The sequence below is a fragment of the Alligator sinensis genome, unplaced genomic scaffold (assembly GCF_000455745.1).
Source record: "Alligator sinensis unplaced genomic scaffold, ASM45574v1 scaffold1595_1, whole genome shotgun sequence".
NCBI classification, from domain to species: Eukaryota; Metazoa; Chordata; order Crocodylia; family Alligatoridae; genus Alligator; species Alligator sinensis.
Window position 1 is genome coordinate 160,795 of NW_005843277.1, and position 16,743 is coordinate 177,537.

Below are 16,743 nucleotides of genomic sequence, written 5' to 3' on the forward strand. Positions count from 1 at the left end.
GAAGAGGAGCAGAAGATGCAGATCCAACCCTCTTTCTGTGGCTGGTCACACCAGAATCCATATCCTGGGTACACTGGGTGCAATGTGCACTGAACACTGGGCTATGAAACTAAAACATGAGACCACCCTTCCTGTAATATCAAATACCTGCTATTAAGGGATTTTATGTGGCTAGTGTTGCAGGACCAAAGCTGTCTTAGCATGTACAGTGCCGTGTTATTGCACAACCAAAGTGTGCTCAGATTGAGCATGCATATAACGATCATACGGATGCTTTACACTCCCAGAGCTAAAACACAAACTGTGTCTAACTGCCAAAAGCTGCAGTTAAACTCCCCGAAGTGGCACTTCCACATGGAAATGCATGAGGATGATGCCCGTAGCACCTGTCATATATCTGAGTGCTAAGGAGAGTTTCTCTACCTTCTACTGAAGTAGAAACTGTTGTTTAGAGAGAAAAGGGATTACAACAGTTGTATACAGTATATCGATATTCCTTATGCAGAAATAAAGGGTTTTTAGCCTTTGTTTGGTTTTTCTCCATAGAACTTATATAATCTCTTGCCATGTTCTTCAAAATTAAACACAGATGTTTTAAAAAAAACAAAGCAAGATGGAGTCAGCCACAGACACAGATAAGCACACACATATACACACAAAAAGATACATGCACCAGAATGTAATGAAACAAGTGAAACAAAACAATCAAAGCAAATATCTGCATACTGTAGTCAAACAGAAGGCAAGGACAAATGTCTTGAAAAACGGCTCTAGCAGACATCAAGGGAACTACAAACCAGTGAACCTAACTTCTGTGCTAGGACTAGTGTTGTTTAACATATTCATAAATTAGCTGGAAAAGGGGGTGAGCAGTGAGGTGGCCAAATTTGCCAATGACACAAAAATAAATCAAACATAAAGTATCATCATGCCATTTTATCAAACCATGAAGCATCCACACCACGAATACTGTGCCCAGGTCTGGTCCCTACACTTTAGAAAAAGTGATAGAATAACTGGAAAAAGTCCAGAGAAGGGCATCAAGCGTGATGAGTGGTATGAAGGGGCTTCCATATGAGGAGGAGAAACTAAAGAGGCTAGGCTTATTCAGTTTAGAAAAAAGACATTTAGGAGGGTGGGGGCATGATAATGGTTTACAAAATACCAAATGGCAAAGAGCGACTTAATAGAGCCTTATATTACTTTTTCTCTGACAATAGGAGAACTAGAGGGTCACAAAATGAAACTTGTAAGCAGTAAGTTTAAAACTAAGAAAAGGAAATTCCTTTTCACCAAGAGTGAATTATTGGAGGAAAGAGATACGAGTACATATTGAGCATGGGAGATATGGGTATAGCTTCTGAATCAGCTTCTGAATCCTAGACCTTAAATGCAAGCAGCGAGAGAGAGGAACAGTAGAAAAAATACACTGGTCATACCCAGTTCACTCTCCCTTTAAGCATCCATGCTCTGCCCCAGTATGATACAGGATCCCGGGAAAGGTTGACCTGTGGTCTAACCCAGTAAATGGCAATTTTTTTTTTTTATCGATATTCCTTATGCAGAAATAAAGGGTTTTTAGCCTTTGTTTGGTTTTTCTCCATAGAACTTATATAATCTCTTGCCATGTTCTTCAAAATTAAACACAGATGTTTTTAAAAAAACCAAAGCAAGATGGAGTGAAGCACAGACACAGATAAGCACACACATATACGCACAAAAAGATACATGCATCCAAAGGTATTGAAACAAGTGAAAAAAACAATCAAAGCAAATATCTTCTGTTCCTGGAAAAGTGAGAGAAACAATAATAATAAGAACAACTGTTCAGCACATGGAAAAACATGACTTGGTGGGGAGGAATCAACATATCTTTAAAAAAAAATGGTATCTCCCTCACCTACCAAAGTTCTTTGAGGTGTCAATAAGTAGGTGGGTGGATCAGGGCAATCCAGCTGACATATACTTTTGAATTTTCAAAAAGCCTTTGTCAAGCTCCACCATCAGAGCCTCGTGACTAATTTACTTAGTTTTGGGATTACAGGGAATGTCCAGTCATGGATTATAAATTGGATTAAAGATAAAAAACAAAGAGTGCATATAAGTGGTCAGGTTTGGGGCTGGAAAAAAGTAAACGATGGGAACTCCAAGGATCTGTGCTAGGACTAGTGTTGTTTAACATATTCATAAATTAGCTGGAAAAGGGGGGGAGCAGTGAGGTGGCAAAATTTGCCAATGACACAAAAATAAATCAAACATAAAGTATCATCATGCCATTTTATCAAACCATGAAGCATCCACACCACGAATACTGTGCCCAGTTCTGGTCCCTACACTTTAGAAAAAGTGACAGAATAACTGGAGAAGGTCCAGAGAAGGGCATCAAGCGTGATGAGTGGTATGAAGGGGCTTCCATATGAGGAGGAGAAACTAAAGAGGCTAGGCTTATTCAGTTTAGAAAAAAGACATTTAGGAGGGTGGGGGCATGATAATGGTTTACAAAATACCAAATGGCAAAGAGCAGCTTAATAGAGATTTATATTACTTGTTCTCTGACAACAGGAGAACTAGAGGGTCACAAAATGAAACTTGTAAGCAGTAAGTTTAAAACTAAGAAAAGGAAATTCCTTTTCACCAAGAGTGAATTATTGGAGGAAAGAGATATGAGTACATATTGAGCATGGGAGATATGGGTATAGCTTCTGAATCAGCTTCTGAATCCTAGACCTTAAATGCAAGCAGCGAGAGAGAGGAACAGTAGAAAAAATACACTGGTCATACCCAGTTCACTCTCCCTTTAAGCATCCATGCTCTGTCCCAGTATGACACAGGACCCCGGGAAAGGTTGATCTGTGGTCTAACCCAGTAAATGGCAATTTTTCTTTTCTTATATTTTAATGCTTTAGCAGAGTGGAAACTTGCCTATATTACTAAGAAGTTCTATACGGCTGCAAACAGATTTCACATTTGTAATGCTTCAAACGACTTTGAAATACCTTTGAAATGTTTCAAAAGGCTAGTGTGCAAACATACAGGTTGAATAATATTCTCTGAAGTGACAGAACAGGTACTATTTTGAACTCTCTCATCTTACATCTGTACAGTAAGTTGGTCCTTCAGCAGCCCACAATGCTGTGCTTCCTTCTGAACCCTGGTCCCTGCTGTCCCCTCTCCACCCCCTGGACTCCCAGCTGTCTAGCCACTGCCTGTGCTCTGTGCCCTTCCAGCAATCTGGCCACCACTGGCACCGCTGCTCCTGGCACTCTGGTCAGTGGGGCTCCTGGCACTCTTGGTGCTAAGGCATTTTATGTTGTAATTACTCTAAAAAAATGTTAAAGAGAAAGGGAAAAAAAAGGCAGATCCAAAATACAAATTAACCACATTATGCCTCTATCAGAATCAAAAATAAATTACACATGTTCATTACCATTATGAATAAAAATGATCTAGAGACTTTCATTTGGTGAATGAGGCTGAAATTTTTATAACTCTCCAGTAGCTGGATCCCCCAATCTGATATATCAGAACACAAACTGTGTGAAAAGTAATAAAAAAAACATTAATAAGTATTTAATTTTTAATCTGTTGCACTGAATTAGATAGCAAGGTTCAGAAAGACTTTGGAACAGACACAAAGAATCACACAGCCTCACGGTCACACGAACAACGTTGAACACCTCTATGTTCTGAAGCCCTGCGTGCAAAATTTGAGATTAGAAATGCATTCTCCAACCTGTTCTCTGGTGAAGTCTGTTGAAGAAGGCGACTTGTGTCATTCATGAATTAACTACTTTGATCACTTCATAGGGTTCCTCCTCAATTTAAAAGGGACTAAAGTGTTGGAAAAAGCAATCTTTTTTTACCTTCTGACATCATCTCTAGTGTAACCCTCCTGTACGAGTCCTCTGGGTAAGAAAAGTTCTGCCTCAAACTAATTGAAACATACTCACACAAGAGTTGCAATCCAATATTTGAAAGTAATCTCAACCAGAACGGACAAAAACAGAAATGTACTGCCATGTACTAATTGGAGTATAATCCACAGCACTCTCAAATGAGGAAAAAGGGTAAAGAGAGAAAAAATGATTTTACATTGCACAAGGGTCAGTAGTAGCATGATCAGGAAAAGTGTCCTAGAGTCATGGCTCCAAGTTCCTTTTCTAAACAGGGAAACTCAGACGTTTCCCAGTTGCTGGAGGGGAATAAGGAGTTCTCTGCCCAAGTCCCACCTGCTGTAACCACTTGATTCCACTGCCCTCCCGACAACAAATATATCACCTAGGAGTGGTTTTGCCAAATGCTTAACACCCCCAATTCTATGGTCTAATGCTAATAACCAAAGTTACACATAAACCAGTTTAAGTGATCAGAAACTGGTTTAAACCTGTAACAGAGCACAAGTTCAGTGGCACATAAACCAGTTTCAAGATGGCTGAAACTGGTTTAAGATAAACCTGGTTGAATACAGTATCAGACTCATATGATTTGGGTCAAACTGGCTTATGAAAAGCTCAGTCTCAGACCCCTTCCTGGTTCAAATTAAATCACAGTCCCCCAGCATCCCAGCATGCTTTCTAGCCCTGGGCTGGGTTGGGCTGGAGCTATTTAATTGGCATGGAACCAATGATACTGCAAACAGGACATTCCCCTGTCAAATACATTTTCTTAGTTATTAATGGACAAGAACACAGATGTCCCTTACCAATTACTGAATCAAGTCCAGAGCTGAGATTGTTGCAAGGGGGGTGGGTTGAAATATAATCCTGATATTCTGAATGATGTGGACAGTGTCTGGTTGTGGATGGCTCCAGAAACCACATTGATGGGAAGCCATACACAACCACAAGGGAAGCCCTTGCAGCATCCTTTGGAGCCACAAGTACCATTTCAAGGGAGGGCAGGAGAGGGGCAGAGTTGTACACTATTCTAAAGGTGGGGGAAGGGAAGAGAAATGTCATTTAGGTTTTGCTGAGTAATTATTGCATTACCTAATACAGAGGTTTAAAAGCAGGAATTCATTGTCAGCTCCCTCCAAAAAAAGTCTCACCTGGATGTTTTAATCAAATAAGTTTCTTTCCCCACATCGTTTGATAGAAATGGTTTGAGCAAAGACTCCTGCCCAGGCTAATGCTGTGAGAGCTGAGGACCACAGGTGGGTAGGGTGAGGGTGTCTTCTGGGTTCTCCCTGGTAACTGCCACACAAATCCCCTCCTCAGAAATGCCACAAAATTGGCATCCACCTGAGGTCAGAATTGCACCAACTCATTTAAAGTGTGATGTGTCAAATATGGCTAATATGACCTAGCCACAGACTGCCACAAAATAGCACCCCTGGGTGCAAATCATGCCAGAGAAGTGCCCCCAGAAAGCCTCTGGACAACCCAAGAACCATGGCAGGAAATAAATGCAAATGGCTTAAACCAACCACTTGACCCAATGAGCATAATTGCTATCATTCATCACAGGATCTGTTTCATTTGGACTGAAAAAAAGCAGCAGATCTTCTTCAAATAGTGTTTCTATTTGGAAACCTTTGCAATCTTGAGGTTCATAATGTTCAAATGGTAGAGAGAATGTTGTTTATTACTTGTGTTCAGTTAGATTCTCAAAAGTAATTTCCAAACTCTTAATGGCAAGGAAAAGTCCCCACGGCTATGAGAGGCCAGCTTGGCACCGTCAGTTATACTGAAAGCAGGACATATTCTCCAAGTAGCTGTAGAGATCCACACCTAAATTTCCTGATGTTCATATAGTCATTCAGTCATCTATCACTTGTTTGCACCAGGCACACCATGTAGCAGGGTCGTGGTGGCAGCTCTCAGCAGAAAAGGATCCATATTTATTTTTTATGGAATGAAGAGGGAACAGGAGGCTGAACAGGTTAGCATATGCACATTCCTTCTGGACTGAGAAATGCAGGTACATGCCCACAGTGGCTTTGGCTAGATGCTGGGAGGTGCTACAGCAGCCCTCCCTTCCCTTCCATAGTGCTGATCTGGGGAGGGCCATGGGCAGGATGCTCTGATTAGGGAAAAATGCCACCATGCCCCTCCCCACAACACCCCTGTCGCCCTGCTGCTCCTAATCAGGAAGTGAGACAGCAGGGAGTTGATAATTCCTACATACCAGGAGTGGCCAACCCCTATGTATGGCACATGGTAGATCAATCAGGGAGCACAGGGCAGGGAGTAGAAACAAAAGAAAAAATTGGAGCAGCACTTGGGGAGGACACAGGCTGAACCTGTGGTATGGCTGCCAAAAACCTTAGCCCCCGCTGAAATCTGCAGTCACTGAGCACTTTAAAAATCTACAGAGAATGCATTTAGACATGTGCTCTGACCCTAATTTGTTCTATTGTGGACACCTGAGGCTCCCTCAAATAGTAGTCACTTTGAGATTTGCACAAGACGAGCAGAAAATGGTATTTAACTACTAATCTGCTCCAAAACATCCAACTCCAGCCAACTAGTGACTACAACTGTGTTCAGAGTAAAACAATTCAACTTCTCCTTCCTTTCTTTTTTTCCAAAGAATGCCCAATATTATAACTGATACTACAGGAGAGAAAAATTCATTTTCTTTAATGTCATCTCAAGTTCTTCAGAAAAAAATAAATGTACTTTAGTACTAAAACATAAAGAACAAACCAGTGGTCACACAGTGACAGGAAGCATGTCTATAAGTGCACAACATTGAACAGTTGGTATTGCACAGTCCTGGCAGTGCACAAGACATTTCTGACCCTACTGCACAGGAGCAACAAGTCACTGTGCAGTAGCATTTTATTTAGTGCCTGTCCACGCTATATTGCCATACAGAGAAGCCATGTTGCCATAGCTCATTCCTACAGCAACATAGCATCTCACGTACATGCACCCAAGGAGTGGCTGCTGAAAGGGAGAATGAACAGGGTATGACCGGGTTTTCTCCACTGTTCCTTTCTTCCTTACAGCCTCTAGCATTTAGGCTAGGGACAGACATTACACATAAACCAGTTTAAGTGATTAGAAACTGGATTAAACCTATAACAGAAAAGAATTCAGTGCACATAAACCAATTTCAAAATGGACAACACCAGTTTGAGATAAATCTGGTTGAATGTAGTATCAGACTTAACTGATCTGGCGCAAAGCAGCTTATGCCATGTCTATCCCAGAGTCCTCCCTGGTTTAAGTTAAACCAGACTCCTCCAGCATGCCGGCATGCTCTCTGGGTTGGGCTCTCTGCTACAGCTGAGTAGGGTTGGCCCTGCCCCTCTGCTGCCCAGACAGAGCAAGGACAGGCAGGGACAGGCAGGAGCGGGGGTCTGGCCAGAGAGGGGTTTAATTCTTCCCTCCCTGTCTCACTAGCAGGGACCCAAGCTAGGTCACTTCATCCCAGGCTGGCCATGCCCCCCAGCACAGCTTCCCTGCAGCTGAGGGTCTGCTCTAGTGCCCTCCAGCTCCTGGCCTGAGCAACTGCAGACATGTGCCCACGTTGCCTCAGTCCAGAGACAACGTCTGTGCTGTTACAAAATGAGTTCAACATAGGCAGGTTAAACTATCCTGCAAAGGTTACATTAATTCAGGCTCCGACTTTCTGAATGTCTCCCACAAGACTTAAGGTCTAGGTAGTTGTAATTCAGAGGCTGTATCACTAACTACCATGTCTTCCACTTGGTTTTGTCACTTGGGGTGCCTGTAGACATGCAGCAAGGCATGTTGCAGTGGCCTTGAGTCTCCTAGAGCTTGGCAATTACCATGCTCCAGCTGACTCTGGCATCATGTGTATCAGTGTCCCTGCACTGAAAAATGGTGGCCAGGGCATTTCAACTAAAGCACTGTAGTTAAAGTGCCCCCACCACCATTTTTCAGCATGGGGACACTGATGCACGTGATGCTCTGGGAGCTTTCATTAGAGTGGCTCTTGAAGCTACTCTAACTCAAACACTACCCCTCCCCACCACACACACACACACACACACAAAGAATATAAACACCCTTGGTTTTGTCATTCACACTGCTGGGCATCTTGCACACACTACATGGGCTTTGGCAGAGCTGTCCCTTCTCTAGCCGCACTAGTTCCCACATTGTCCAGGGTGAGGCTCTCTAGTTCTCTTCCCTCCAGCCTCTGGTACTGGGCACTGGCAGGGATGGGATACAAGATATGCTAGACTATATGGTGAAGGGGCTCCTATAGGTAGGGGATGAGTCGGGCTGCATGGGGAGGGTGGGGCAGACAGTGAGCTCATAGAGATGCATGGGTAGGATATCAGGCATTGGGCCAGAGAGACAGTGACCTCATAGAGGGCTGACATCAGCCTGCAGGGCAAGTTCCAGAACCCCAGGCCAGAGGCTCAGACCTGAACAGCCCTTCATGGGGGCAGGTCTCCCTGGCTGAAGCTGACACAGGTGAGGGAAAATCTGAGTCCTATTTCTGGTCCCAGGGCCACCTCTTTCATTTATCCATCCCTCCTGCCCCACAGGTGTCACCTCCAGAAACGCTCAGGTTTGGGCCAAGTGGTGCAGTTTGGACCCTCTCTCTACTTGGTCCACAACCCTTCCTCCTGGTTAATGAGTTCAGGGTTGTGGCCCTTCTCAGTCACAGGCTGTAATTCAGGCCCAGATCACAGGGCCCTAGCATGCAACAAAATGGTAGTAACTTTGGTCTAAAAGCCAGTTGTGATCTCTTCCAAATCTCAGCCAGTTCATGCCTCCTGAAATGTTGGGGCTTGGGACAAAATACCTAGTTGTACCCTTCTGATGGCTGGGGAGCTTTCATCCCCATATTGCCCTGCAGCTCTGTCCGTCTGTCCAGCTGTCTGTCACTCTGACTTGGGTGCTGCTGCACTGAAACCAAAAGGGCTGCTCCAAGTCTCAGGCACTCAGGATCAAGCACTGGCTGCTGCAGACCCTACAAGAGCTCCCAGCACCACTCCTCTGATGTCCACAGGGGCCTTTCCTCCCTCCTCTAGTTCTCCCTTCCCTTCTCCTCCTGCCATTTCCCTATTCCTACACCTGCTTCTGCAGAGCCACTGAGCTGTGCTTGAAGGGATCTGGGGAAGGCAGTAAAGGACTGGGATTCTTGTCAGGTTCTTTCCAGGGAGGGCTCAGGCGGGTGGTCAGGAAGGATAAGAGCAGGGCAGGAGGAGGAGGGGGGTGAGGAAGTCAAGCATGTGGCTAGGGACTCTGTCTCTCTGTGCCTGACAAAGGCAGTGCACGTGAGAAGCAAGGGGGGGGACAGTTTTGGGGGTGACTTTTATTGGACCAGGTGTGAAATTTGGGAGCAGTGTTAGGCAAGGACACAGAAAAGGGGCACCTGGTGCCCAGAAGCTTCTCTAATTAAGCAAAAAGACTGTGACTTGCAGAAAAACATAACAGAAAAAATAGAAATTGAAGTGAGGAATTGTTTCCCAACTATATGGTTGGTCCAAGAAAAAATGTCCCTAAAATCACCTTGATCCTTGCATATTGGCCAGACCATCGTGGCTACAAGTACTCCAACCCTACTCGAAGGAAGGATCTGGGTTTTATTCAAATGAGACAGACATAGCCAATCATGAGGAAGAGCATTTGCTGCTTGGAGACAATGGCCAGGCGGTTGTTTAGCGCAAGGTGATTGTGATCCAATGACATTGCATACTGCCAAAGAGAGGAGAGATTAAACTGGGAATTATATGGCCATGACATCACATCACATGATCAGTGTTTCTAATCATCTAATCCCCCAAAATTGAAAATAATGAGGAAAACAACTGATAGGAGGAAAACATGAAAAAGTACAAATGGAAGGGGAGAATCCTAGGGGAATAGTTCATCATGTGGCCAAAGAGCCATGACTCCACATTGAATAAAGAGAAATCTTTATCTCTGCACCCCTCTGCATTCAGCAAGGAAGGGAATGCAGTAAATAAGGACCAAGCAGCAGTACATGGCATGGAGAAAAGTGGGAAATAAATACCACTTGATAGAAATTAGGAGGACTGGGTTCTGCCATCTGAATTGACTTAGGAACTGACAGCAACAATGGGTTGTCCACCTCTCTGTCCACCAGTCGAGAGAGAAGGGAAGAGAGAGGGAGGGGTGTACTTTACGAGTAAAAGTCACAGAAATGTGCTGACAGCAGAAGAGGGGAGACTCATGGATATTCAGGAGTCTGGACAGGGGTTGACTCTAGTGAGGCCAGGGCCCTGTGCACACTCTCTCTCCCCAGCAAGCCTGACCTCTGCTTTTAGGTCCTCTCCAAATTGTCCTTGTCCTAGTTCCATTTTTGCTCATTCTTGGCTCCTTGCCAAGCATCCAAGCACTCAGTTGGATATCTAAGATCCCATTGCAAGGCCTTACTATATAATGCAAGGAGAAGGTGACTTAGAACATCTCGTAGAAAAGAGAGATATGGAGCCTGCTCCCCTTCCTGGCTCATAAGGAAAAGGTGCATCCTTCCCCTCTCATTGTGCCTTTGAAAAGACAGGATACGGCCTGTGTTAATTCATCAGCAATACACGCCATTGAAACAGTTTGCAAACCTCCAAGCTGTAGTGCACAAATGGTATTAGCAACTTCTTGAATCTATTAAAAAATGCTACAATCGCTTTAGCAAAAAGAAACCCAGATAAAGGAGGGAGTGGAGCAGAAATTGATTGCAGCAGCAGTTATATTAATGAACTGTTTACATGTTTCTCAGGAGATTTAGCCAGGGTTTACACACACTACGAAAACCTCAAAAGCTTCTTAGAAAAAAAACCCATCAGATGGATGGACAGAGAAAACAACAAAGCAAAAAAACAAAAACAAAACCCAATACATGCTTCATAAAGCAATGGAGGTTAGAATCAAAGCCACAGTACAATTTACATATCTATTTTTATATATCATATATGCCTTAACAAGGTAATCAGTAAATGGGTGATACATGTACAGCAAAAGTTTTGTTATCTGGCACCCATGGGGAATGTGTGGTGCTGCGTAACAAATATGCCCATTAACTGAGAGGCCCTTTAAGGCAGCTTTTGCTGTATATATATATCATATATACCTTAAAAAGGTAATCGATAAATGGCTAGAGTCAATAGTAGCCTATGGATTTACTGGCAATTATGTGACAGTTTCTCTTTTCTTAACACCAAGGGAAACAACGGAGTGACAAAACTATAGAAGGCACTACAGCCCGGTGGCCAGAAATTAGTAGATGGTAGCTTTGACCCAGTTCCACTGTGTGCAAAATCAGGGCAAAACTATTTTCCTTCTGCACTAGGGGCTAGGAGGTCCCTTAGCGAAAGCCTGTACAGTCCTTGAAAGACATAAAAGCTGCACAGCAGACAAGGTGTTTAGGTGCCTCATCCTGAGAAAGAGCAGGGAGCAGCACTGCCCAGGGAGAACACCACTTCTGAGTTTTGGTGCAAGATGGAGAAAATGTCTGCAAATTAATTGATTCTTTTCCGTAATGAGAAGTGAGCTAGTTGATAACTTTCCCTAGGGGGTGGGAGTAGAGATAGTGCCAATGTCAGGCCTAAGCACCTGTTGAAATATGGAAGTGAGATTTGCTGTCATTTCCCACTCAGCATGCGGCAGTCTCTGGACACAGGGTCCATCCCACAGAGTGTGTCCAGACGTGTATCCAACACCTCGCCCTCCTGACACTTGTAATAGGGTAAACTGGCTAAATTAGGTCATCTCTCGGCTCATGTGGGGGAATCCTCACCCTGCTGACATCAGTGACAAAAATCCCCTGGGCTTCAAGATGGTCAGCATTTCTTCCATGGTCTTCAGACTGCATGTCGGCCCTTTAGAAACAAATTCAGGGAGAAGCAATACTTATCCTACTTCATCCTTCACTGACCTTTCCTCAACTGGCTGTTTCTTTATTTCCTATATTTATTCTGTTAGATTTCTATCCCACCCTATCCAACGGGCTCTGGTGATACAAGCCACTTTTCACCAGGGGCTGTCATTGTTTATCCTAAAAGTTTGAATCACACCCAGTAGACAGCTGTTGCCATGGACAGAAGGGAGAACGAAGGAATTAATTAATACATTTTCTGTCCTTTCTCATTTGTTCCTGGTACAGAAAACCGAGACCAAAGAAATGACTGCTGAAATTACAAATATAATGGCGTGGTTTGTGGCTGAGGTAACAGATATCATCTATCCAGCAATAATACAATATGAAGAGAGAAAAATAGCTGAGGGAGATATGAGAGATGAGGAGGGCAATGCCAAAAAGTTTGTCTTCACAGGCAGGAAGAGAACACCCAGCAGATCACCAGGATGTGGGAAGGAAGGGAGTCGAGGAAAACTAACCTCCCTGTTTTCTCTACAGTCAGCTGGCCTGGTCAGATATTTCTTCTGACTTCATACAAGATGGCCCTAAAACAGGCAATGTCCAGGGAAGAGTGCTGCATTCTGGGAACAAGGATGAAGGGAAGGTCAAAACCAAGGCAGCTTCAAGGCCCTGAGCTTGTACAATGCACATCAGGTGGCATTAGGAAGCTGAGTTACTGCACAGGAGCTCTGGGGCTCAAGCCTTTTGCATCTCATTTGGACACATTAACCAAGCCAAGGGCAGTCCACTCCAGAGTATCTCTACCCCAGACTGGCAAGCAGCTTGCAAGAAAGCCCTTCTTTTCATCACGCAGAAAGATATTTCCTGAAGAGGAAGTACCACATAAGGCAGTACAGGGAGCTTACAGCAAGCCCCTGCCAACATACACCATTGAGCCTCAGCCCTTGCAGCCACCAACCAGTATTTATGCTGCTGCTTTTTTGAAAGAAATATGTGATGAACTAATGAGCAAATGTGTCCCTTCACAAAACTTACTTGCTCGGGACAGCAAAATCCCTGGCAGTCATCCTTCACGTATGAGTGCAGAGATAACTGATTTGGTGTTAAGTAAGCTTTCCATATGTCAGCCCACAGACCTGCAGCTTTCTGAAGGTCAGGGTCTCTTCCCTGACATACATACATTGACAGCCAAAATTATTCACTGAAGTTTATCTGATCTTCTGCAAGGAAGTGCTTCCAAAGTCACAGTTTATGAAAACATGAAAAGCTACAAGAGTGTGTCAGCAGAGGGCTTAGGTGTTTTGAAATGACTGATTACCAACAGGAAAAACCCTTAGAAAAAGCATCCTCTTCAGCTCTGTCTGAACCTCTAGAGCCTGGGGAAGTTGATGAGAAGCTTTTAGAAGATGCTACCAAAAGCACCTCCCAAAGCCAAAGTCCCACACCATCTACTCTGCGGGCAGTACCACAGATTTTTGGAAGAAATAATCAGCAAGCTTTTATCTGGCATTCTCCCTGCCACTGCCCACACATCTTCCTCTACAGAAAAGAAAAGGGAACTTGCAGAATTTGACTTGATTCATGTGAAGGTAATCAGTAAAGTGATGGCAAAAATCTCTAATGATGAGAAGTTTTCTAGCCCGAATATTCAACATCCACATTCCAGAGAGCATGTTATGATTCAAACCATTGCTGATTCGGTTTATGACAAGCTTTGGACACAGTTTCAGTCTAAATTCAACATGCAGAATTGTTTAAGAAATGGGTGCCTGATTATTTCTGAAGCTCTTTGTGACTTGGTCTTGCAAGCGATTTCTGGGAATCAGCTGCAGAACTGTCTTTCTGGAGAATCACCACTTCACCGCTGTGCTAAAGCTGTCAGTATTGTTGAAAATACACTAAGAGACGTTACTGAGACTTTGGATAACACAAACAGTTTATCATCAGATCTTAGTAGAATAGTTCCTCTTATCACAGAAAAGCTAGCAGCAAATCTTTGGTCAACATTTTCTTCCCTCTTTCCCATTGTGGATTTGGATGCAGAAAAGACTTTGTTACTGAAAGATGCAACTAGTAAAATACTGTATGCTTTGCAAGTACTCCTGTCAAAACAGCAGATGATCAATGAACATATCACTGGAAAAAAAGTTGTACACACTGAAGACAGCCATGCTATGAGAGACCTGTTCAATTTGGCTTGCACAAGCACTGCAGAGCTTTCTGATTCTGGCATTTGTGTTTGCAGAGACCTAACAAAATCGGGAAGATATTCTAGCTCATAGGATAGCAAAAGCAAAATAGCAGAAGAAGTTGCCAAACCTGAATTTCAAGCCAGTTCAGAGGAGGAGACGTTGCCTACTTCATCTTCAACAACAGAAGTTGTTAAGATTGTTGAAAAACTTCCTAGTGATCATGGCATGATAAAGGAAATTCCAAAACCAACTTTAAACCCAAGGATTCCTGTGGTACCCATGAGATTCATGGAAGAAATATTAAGCAGAGTCCTGTCAAAGGTCTTAAGTTCAACTGATGGCAGAAGCCCAAAGTACAGAAGACATTTATCAAGAGCCGAAGTGAATGGAATTGCGGAGAACCTTACACAGGCCATGGAACAAAGGTCTGTCCAGACATAAAATCAGCCGTGTGGCAGCTACAGATGAAGAACAACTTCTACCTCCAGCACACAAAGAAGCAGTCAATCAAGCTGTTCTTTCTATTTCCAGGAATATTTTACAAACATCTGGATCTGAGCAAGACCTTTATGATGATGCAACAGGTTTCAATGTGCTTTTTCCTCAAGAAGTGGTTACTGTAATAATTGAGGAACTCCCCGATTGCCCCCTTTTACAGGCTGTTAGTGACCAACTGAGCCAAAGTACGATGAACCCAAACAGAATTGCTGACAACTCTCATTCCCAAGTGTCTATTAGTGCAGAGCCTAAGACAGGGAGCTCTGAAGAGCCAATCCCAGGTTCAAGTGCAAACGACACCCCAACAGAGACAGAGGAGCTGCCTGTGCAAATAATCCCTCGTGTTAGAATCAAACACGTCCCCATTGCTCGGGGTAGCACAGGACAACAACAAGGGGAGGTAAGTGGAAAGAAAAAGGCAGAGGCAATCCTGTTTTGTGAATGCCATTTTGCTTCCAAATGGATCTTTTGTTAAGATGTTTATCTGGCATTGAAATCCCAACTACTATGAATGCTGAATGCTCTTATGAAGGTGGTGGGCCATCTCCTTAAAAGCCTGCAGTGTGCAATCAGTGTGGACGACCCGCACTAGCTGGGATTCTGAGTTAGAAGTCAGTAAATTGACTAATTTTGAATGTACTCTCTTTCCAAGAAATCTGTCTGGGGATAAGATGAGGGCTGGAATCCCTTGGGTTAAGCATATGAACAAGACAGCTACAGCTTGAAGCCAACAGGGCCATTTGATCACTAGAAAGAGAAGACCATGTGTGGCAGTATAAGGGGCATTGCCTCCCATGAAAGGCTTGGGTCAAACATAGAGACTGACAAATATCAGGGCTGTGGTGTGGGTGTCCAGAGTGATGAGGACGGTTCCAGGACCTTGATCTCCATTGAACTGCAACTCTTATCTACATTCAAAGTAAATCACAGAAGGTGTATAAGAAATTATGTTGCTAGGCCCAATATCTGAGCTTTGGATGAGTCAGACAGTGGTTCCAAAATCCTACCGCTGAGTCCCGCTGCCCAAAATAAGTATATCAGACATGAAGTGTAAACCAGGCAATGAGTGCAGGTAACCCAGATATGAAAACAGTGACAGGTCACCCAGCCCCAGTTTATTTACCTAACCATGGGATTGAGTAGCTGGGTCTCATCACAACACCAGCGTTTCTATTTAGAGAACAGGAAATGACCAGTTTGTAACAGTGACATGTTCATGTGTGGATTGGTGAACAAACAAACAAACAAACAAAAAGTTCATTTGTGATCTTGCTAGAGGCTTGAAGATCCAGGAAAAGGCTGAAGTACAGAAATCCATCTGGAGTCAACAGAAGTGCTCTCAGGATTCAATTATTTGAAATGTTTGGCCCTAGGACAAAGAATCTCAGTATTTGCATAACTTGAAGCCTAAGCTAGACTCGATCAATTGGAATGAATGGCACCTGCTTAGAAAAGTGCATTTAAATGCCTTCCTGAACTGGGGTAAGGACCTTGTCTTCCCCAATTGGGGCCTAGAAGTATTTGGTCTTAATAGTTGCCATGCACAGTAGTTCCTTAGTGTTTGTTTCTGATCTGCTTTCAAACAAAAACTTGAAGTACTACAGATAGACAAAGCAGTTTTCCTTAAACAAAAGTTGTCATTGCAGTGTCCTGATATTTCTGGTGCTCAGCTGAAGTTCATAGGATGGATCCAAATGCAAGTCTAAAAGGGGCTTGGTTTAATTCACTCTCATTAGCGACCTGTAGGAAAAGCTGATTTAGAAAGGATTCTGAGGAGGTGTCCTCTTCAAAACTTTCTCTTTGGTTTCAGGCCTTCAGCAGCACCTTCTTTGGGAAGGTGCTGAAGCCTGTGTTAAACACTCTGAAAGCTCCTCAACCCAAGGTGGACCTCCTTGCACAACTGGCAGCTCACTACACTGAGAAGGAGGGAGAGGAGCAGGTGAAGGAAAAGCTTGAAGCACTACAACAGTTGGAGAAAGAAGAGACCATTCAAGTTGCACCCTCTCTGTACTTGGAGAGCCCATTGGCTTCATCCATGGACATTGAACAATTAAGATGACTTATTCTGGCAGAACAGCAAGAGTGGGAGCTGTGGTGGAGTGGGATCCTCTGGGGTCTCTGGGCAGAGCAATCCCTATGTTAGACTAGGTTCAGTATGAAGGTGCACAGGGCTCTGTCCAACTCTTTGCTTACTTGTAACCAGACCTTTCCACTGTTGCAACACGGGGGGCCCAGACTGTGCCAGTGACTCTGAGCTTCCATACAAGGCTAATTTACTCTGCCACCATGA

The 16,743-nt window shown here is 43.7% G+C and overlaps 2 pseudogenes; both read left to right on the forward strand.

Moving 5' to 3' along the window:
- The first annotated feature begins 12,341 nt into the window (after window positions 1-12,341).
- On the forward strand, window positions 12,342-14,016 carry LOC112548562 (annotated as a pseudogene).
- Window positions 14,017-14,117: 101 nt separating this feature from the next.
- Window positions 14,118-16,512, forward strand: LOC112548563 (annotated as a pseudogene).
- The last annotated feature ends 231 nt before the right edge of the window (window positions 16,513-16,743 follow it).